Here is a 7,743-nt window from a genome sequence, read left to right as displayed (position 1 = left end):
TTTGACCGTGTGAAATACAGGTCGGACTCGGTTATATACTGGCTCGAGTATACACAGGCAATCCTTTTTTTGTGCGAGAGATAGGGACCGCACAACAAAAATTGCACTAAACTTCACCAGTAGCTTTAAACATTTGAAAATTTGAAATCTATCGCTTGTACTGATGAGAAAAATGAGCAGTCCCGTCTTTACAATCTGCGTTCGGCGCGGGAATATTGTAGACCGATATGAGAACGAAATAAGCTACGCGGGTGCAGTTGAAGGAGTGAAAAAAAGAAAATGATAGAACACGCAAAGAAAAATAATGCCAAGTCTGATTCAGTAGTAATAATTGATCCAAAAGACGCACAGGTGAAAGACGCGAAAGCTGAGGTGAGAAAAAATGTGAATGCCAAAAACCTAAATGTGAAACGAGTCAGAACTGGCAGAGATGGAGCAGTTGTAGGGCCTTATTATAGAAATCGAATCGAGGATTCGATACAATCACTATCACTATCACACCGAGTAAAATCTGGAATTATAGAAATCGAGGAAAACTGCTCGATTCGTTAGCAAGCTCGAATGTCAGCGGTTGTGATGAAATATTTTGAAACAAGTTTGAAAAGTTTCATGAAGCACTATAAAAAGGATGCCAAATCTTTTTTTGAGGCATCTGCTATGAAAATGTATTTCCAAAAGTGTTAATATGGTTATGTTTTGGAGTAAATTGATATTCCCTCAACGAATGAAGCTTAGTAGTGGATGTGTAATAAAAACGACATCATGGAACAATTTGCTTTACAAAAAATACAGTTATTAGAAAATGAACTTTCTCATGTATTCTCACAACTGCAATCTATGGAATTCCGTAAGGAGTCACGCATGAATTCCACTTTTTTAGCAAAACAATTTTTTTGCATGTAATTCTCTTTTAGCGTCGATTTCTTGTTGTAGCGGCGTCAATAGCTTTATTGTATTGGGCCACCACCTGTGGCCCTAAATTCTCGCTTATTGTGTGCTAGTGTTTCCTTTACCCTTCACATCATGTCAATCCAAATCTGTAAAAAAAAAATATTATTGTTTTGCAAGACATTTCAGCTTTAGCATATGGTATAGAAAGTTTGGTATAGTATAGCAATAAAAAAGAAAATTTCTGACAGAAGTAACCCGTAATAATGTACGCTAGCAGGAATAAGCATTTTTAGGTAGGAAATTCGGTTGATAGTAATTCAAAGAATATGATAAAATTTGCTTATGAAGTTATATGTATCGTAGAAGAAACACTTACTTTCTGCCATTCTGAACCAAGAGGCATTGATGGTCTCAGTGCATTAAGCTCCTCACTGAATTTCTCCCACTTCTCCCATTCTATTTGAACTGCCTCCACAAAAAACTCGAGCAATGTTTACATTCGCTTTTATTGGTTCAACGAGTCGTTCAAACTGCTGGTGATTTGTGTGTCCATTCGTTTTCAGCCACTGAAATATACGCTGGAAGTAGTTTCTGCATTATAAATTGTAACATGATTTATATAAATAATGCTGGATTGTACACTTACCTTGTATAGGGCCCTATTATAGAAATCGAATCGAGGATTCGATACAATCACTATCACTATCACACAGAGTAAAATCTGGAATTATAGAAATCGAGGAAAACTGCTCGATTCGTTAGCAAGCTCGACTGTCAACGGTTGTGATGAAATATTTTGAAACAAGTTTGAAATGTTTCATGAAGCACTATAAAAAGGATGCCAAATATTTTTTTGAGGCATCTGCTATGAAAATGTATTTCCAAAAGTGTTAATATGGTTATGTTTTGGAGTAAATTGATATTCCCTCAAAGAATAAAGCTTAATAGGCGTAAGGCACGCATGCATGTGTTATAAAAACGACAGCATGGAACAATTTGCTGTACAAAAAATATAATTATTAAAAAATCTATGGAATTCCGTGAAGAGTCATGCATAGCAAAACAATTTTTGTTATTCATGTAATGCAACATGTAATTCTCTTTTAGCGTCGATAGCTTTATTGTATTGGGGCCACCACCTGTTGCTCTAAATTCTCGCTTGTTGTGTGCTAGTGTTTTCTTTACCTTTCCACTCATGTCAATCCAAATCTGTAATTTGAATAAAATCATTATTGTTTTGCAGGATAGCTTTAGCATATGGTATAGAACATTATACCACTCCGACCATTAGTTTGATCTATTGTAGTAAAAGTGGTATAGTTTGGCATAGTATAGAAATAAAAAAGAAAATTGTTGCCAAAAATAATGTACTAATGTATGCTAGCAGAAGTAAGCAATTTTTAGGTAGGAAATTCGGTTGAAAGAAATTCAAAGAGTATGATAAAATTTACTTATGAAAGTTATGTGTATCGTAAAAGAAATACTTACTTTCTGCCATTCTGAACCTAGATGCATTGGTGGTCTCAGTGCATTAAGTTCCTCTCTGGATTCCTCCAACTTTTCCTACACCGGGATTATATTAGAACTGCCTCCACAAAGATCTCGAGCAATATCTACGTTCGCTTCCATTGTTTCAAGGAGTCGTTCAAACCTAAGTGGTGCGGACTCAATCCACTTCATTCTCAAGCAAATTCTTGCATGTTTTCAAGCGATTTCTTGCAATAAATTCTCAGACCACCAGAGATGCCAGATTTACAAATATGTTTGTAAATTTACAGACATATCTGTAAAACATTCATCACATCTATTCATCACATCAAAAATATTTGACTCACCATATGACATTTTTCCATAGTTTTAATACAGAAAAGTTATTATATTTAGTATATATCAATACACATGACGTTAGACCAGCGATATTCAACCTGCGGCCCGGCAGTCCTTCTTGTTGGCCCATCTGGTGTGTATGATGTTTGGAACTCATACACATAAGTACTTTTGCCTTGACATCATTGCAGACGAAAAAGAGGATACGGTTATTCACAATTAATGAACAATTGCATTCTCTGCAGGTAAGGAAAAATCTTGAACGAAAATTGTCTCTGATAATTATTTTCTGTTCTAGACAAGATTGTTTTGCTGAAATGCAAGGAGATTTATTGAAAAATAGTGAAGTTAGGGTCAGGACTATGCAACCTATGTATTTAAACAACATCGAATAAAAATTTTCATTCTATTTTCAACAACTTACATTTGCTTTCGTGTCTGCTTATGACGAAATATGGGTTACTGTTCGATATTGTTACGACAGACATGGTTCATGGCCGTGTGGTGGTCTAAAACTTGTATAGCCTTGCATGGCGGATGGAAAATATACACTGCATTTTTTTTAAAATAAAAACGACAAGACCGCAAGCCTTGGTGAATGTCCAATATATCAACGGAGAAATACTGTGTTTTATAAAAATTAACAACGCGTATGTTTGTGTATGTATGTGTATGTATGTATGTGTAGATCGTTGAAACATTTAAACACACTTACAGCACATAAGTTATTAAGTGGTCCGAAAAATATTTTTTTTTCCACTTTTTCCCAAAAATGACAAATGAAAATTAATAACATTTGAATCACTGAATCGATTTAGATGATCGACATATAAAATTGACCTAGCCTTTTATAAAAAAATATTTAACTTGCGAAAAACATAATTATATTTTAGTAATTATTGATTGTAGTCGTTTTTTATTTTTTTTATGACTTTGGACTAGAGGGCGCTATATATTTTTATATTTTTTCTTGAAAGCTGAGGATTTTTTACACAACATATCTCGATATCAGGGTTGCTATTTTTTCGTTTTTTAGATATGATTTTAAAAAAAATCATTTTTCCTCATTTGTCCAAAAATAACTTTCTGCAAAAAATCATAACATTTGAACTACTGAACCGATTTAGATGATCGATATATTAAATTGAAGCCAATAAGCAAAACTCACACTTGCGGGAAGATTGGATTCTAGTAGCATAGGTCTAGTTTAGTCACATATGAATATTGATCGAAGACTTAAAACATGTTAAATTTACAAAATTCTAACTTAAAAACAATAATTATAGCATCTCTGATATCGAGATATGTTAAGTAAATACTCCTCAGCTTTCCATAAAAAAATATAAAAAAATATAGCGCTCCTATCTTTAACCGAGAAAACTATGAAAAACTAACTCAATCCATAATTACAAAAACAAAATTCAATTTTTTCGCAAAAGTAATATTTTTTAAAAAAATATATCTCGTAAGCTTCAATTTGATATGTCGATGATATGAATCGGTCCAATAGTTCGAAAGTTATGACTTTTTGTAGTGGGAAAAATGGGGAAAAATTGTTTTTCGAACCATCGATTAGTTTTGCAAAATCATATTTCAAAAACGAAAAAAATAGCATCTCTGATATCGAGATATTTTATGCAAAAGTTCTCAGCTTTCAATCCATATTAAAAATAGGATCCATATTATATGCAAGTTAAATATTTCTCAATTAAAGCTCATTGGCTTAAATTTGATATGTCGATCATCTAAATCGGTTGAGTGGTTCGAAAGTTATAAATTTTTGAAAAAAGTCATTTTGGGAAAAAGTGGAAAAAATGATTTTTGGGATCACCCTAAAATGGAAATGGGCACCCTAATGACAAATTAAAAAAATACGAGTTTAATGTTTTGCGATAAAGAACAAAATTACCACTTTTGACGAAGAGCTGAGAACCACTATATTAGTTTGGCATGGAATGGCTGTATATATATATATACAGAATACAATCTTACGTGCATCGTGATGTACAAAGTATTAATGAATAAGTGAAAATTAACGTTAAAAGACATTTCTATAGATCTGCACACTTTTACAGACTTTTCCACATTTTTAACAGACATTCACATGTTTTTACAGACTTTTTTTAAAAATCATCTGGCAGCTCTTCCTTCCACTTTTTATCGAATATTTCCAAATCGCAGGAGTAAACATTTACGTGACTCTGACTTTGTTTGTTTTTATTACGTTCGGAAAAACGTTATGACAAAGAGAGGGGACATTAAAAATGCGTTGCTCAGTGAAAGGCTGAGATGGTCTTTTAGAGATGCAATGGTTAATTAAACAATTGACGGAAAAATGTAGTTCGTTCATTTTATAATTTTACTTATTTTTGCCCTTGACAACAATACCTCTTTTATAGTGTTGATTATCATAAGAAAAATAACTCTCCTGATCGTTGGATCTCTTTTGACATTTCAATTGGATCTTTTTTGACAGCCGTTTTGATTCAGTCCGCACTACCTAGGTTCAAACTGGTGGTGATTTGGTTTTTTTTCCACCACTCATTTTCAGCCACTGAAATATGCGCTGGAAGTAAATTCTGCATTGTAAGTTATAACATGATTAATGTAAATAATGCTGGATTGAACACTTACCTTGTATAGACTATTCTGGCAGCACCGTAAAACAAATGTTGATCAAAACAAACGAACATGTGTTGCAAATTGCATATATTGAAGCGTTTCTGAAATGTTTCCCAAAGGGATGCAAGCCAAAACAAAATAATTCTCTGAAGATATGCAACAAGTGAACCAAACAACTCGAAAAGTTCTGACACATGCATCGATAGTTATCACTCGCTCGGTGCTATCGAATTGCTCGATTTCTATAATAGTAAAATAGAGCCAACGAGCAAAATTCTTATCGCCTCGATTTCTATAATAGGGTATAAATCCTCGCATAGGTGGAAATGCTAGTGTTTCGCCTGACTTTTTGAACGTTTATATTTTTTCCGAAAAACCTACAGCATCACTACAGTCAAACAGTGAGAGAAACCAATATTCAAATTTTCACTGAATTCATCATCCATGCTTTGGAATAAATCAACAAATGAGGAAAGCATATCAGCAGAGGAAGACTTGTTGATTTTTTCCTAATTTTTATGATATTTAATACGGTTAAAGATATAATTACCATAGTCCCATCATTAAAGTTCATTCTACTTTGAATCAGACGAACCAATTACATATAAAATATTTTTATATTGACTGTGTATTCAAAAATTTTCGCTTGAGTAATTTTACACTCTGAAACGTATTCCTACATTAATAACTCTGGAGATACATCTACATACACATTATCTTCAATAAAGCAATGTTGTTCCTCAAACTTAATCTCGTTGTAATTTCATAAATTCGTCAGACAATCTGGTATCATGAAATTTTTAAGCAGCTTTGGGAAGCCCCGAAACAATTGAGGGTAGAGATAAAAAAAAGTTAAGTACACAGTTTAACTTAATGTAAGTTATGTACAAGTGTGAACCGGAGAAGTATCATGACAGAAAACTTTGGCATGGAAACCGGTATATTTATTACGAATAATGTAAAGAGTACAAAAATCAGGATAAATTGAGTGTTCGTCAGGTTATCAGGGAGCGTGCTAAATAGTCTGGGAAATCCTGAAAAATCAGGAAGGTTGGCATCTCTGGTTTCACCTAGAGATCACCACACTAAATAGAAACACAAAATGACCACGTTTTGATCGACGGTCGGCATTTCTTGGATATCATCGACTCAGAACCTACCGTTGCGCTAACATCGATTCAGATCACTACCTGGTGATGGTCAAACCGCGTTCTAAACTGTCAGTCGTCAATAACATAAGACACCAGCGCTCACCACGGTACCACCTACGACGACTACAGGAGCCGAACATTGCTGCAACATACTCGCAGCGTCTTGAAGCTGCGTTACCGGGGGTAAACGAACCGGATTCTGCCCCCCTCGATGAATGCTGTAAAACATTGAAAGCAGCAATTTGCAGCACAGCAGAGACCGTTATCGGATATGAACAACGAGGACAACGGAACGAATGATTTAACGACGAGTGCCGAGCGCTCCTGAACGAGAAGGACCCGACAAAACGTGGAACGATACAGGCTGAAGCGAAGGCAGTAAACACATCTCTTTCGGGAAAAAAGCGCCGCCTGGAAGAGAAAGAGTGTGAGGAGCTGCTTTATTGTTCTCGAGAATCGCGGAAGTTCTTCCACGAGCCGAAATGTGCAGGAACAAGGAAGGAGGCATCTTGACGAAAGAACGCTAGGCGATCGAAAGGTGGAGGCAACACTACGATGAACACCTGAACAGTGCGCAGACAGGAGAGCGAGACGGGGTTGAGTAGGACTACACCGGTGCAGTGAACAACGACGACGTACCAACCTCGACGATGGGGGAAGTTAAGAAGGCCATTAATCAGCTAAAGAACCACAAAGCAGCTGGTAAGGATGGCCTTGTAGCGGAGTTATTCAAGGGAGATCCGGGAAAACTTGTAGAGTGTATGCACCGGTTGATAGTCAGAATCTTGGACACAGAACAGTTACCGGAGAAGTGGAAGGACGAGTTAATCTGTCCCATCTATAAAAAAAAAGACGGCAAGTTGGATTGTGAGAACTACCATGCAATCACGATCCTGAATAGTGCCTTCAAAATTCTGTCTCGAATCCTCTTTCGCCGTCTATTACCAATAGTAAATTGATTTGTGGGGGGTAGTTATAAGGCCGGATTCATATCCGGTTGCTCGACGACGGACCAGATTTTTAAATTGCGGCTAAAAAAATGCCGCGAGTATCAGCTCCCTGCGCACCACGTCTTCGTCGATTTCAAGGCCGCATATAATACAATCGACTGACGACAGCTAGGGAAAATCATGGTCGAACACGGCTTTCCCCGAAAGCTGACAAGACTGATCCAGACAACGATGAACGTTGTGCGTATCTCAGGTGATCTGTCCGGATCGTTTGAGACTCACAGGGGACAGGAGACGTTTGA

At 36.0% G+C, this 7,743-nt stretch overlaps 1 long non-coding RNA gene across 1 annotated transcript; it reads right to left on the bottom strand.

Annotated features, from left to right (window-relative positions):
• Positions 1-1,414: 1,414 nt before the first annotated feature.
• On the bottom strand, positions 1,415-5,137 carry LOC129778207 (uncharacterized). The gene is made up of 3 exons (XR_008743398.1): positions 2,380-5,137; positions 1,538-2,100; positions 1,415-1,469 (listed from the first exon to the last, which is right to left on the bottom strand). It is a non-coding gene; the product is annotated as an uncharacterized LOC129778207 (long non-coding RNA).
• Positions 5,138-7,743: the final 2,606 nt, after the last annotated feature.

Source organism: Toxorhynchites rutilus, chromosome 3, assembly GCF_029784135.1.
Source record: "Toxorhynchites rutilus septentrionalis strain SRP chromosome 3, ASM2978413v1, whole genome shotgun sequence".
Taxonomy (NCBI): Eukaryota; Metazoa; Arthropoda; class Insecta; order Diptera; family Culicidae; genus Toxorhynchites; species Toxorhynchites rutilus.
This window is presented reverse-complemented; position numbering and strand designations above follow the sequence as displayed.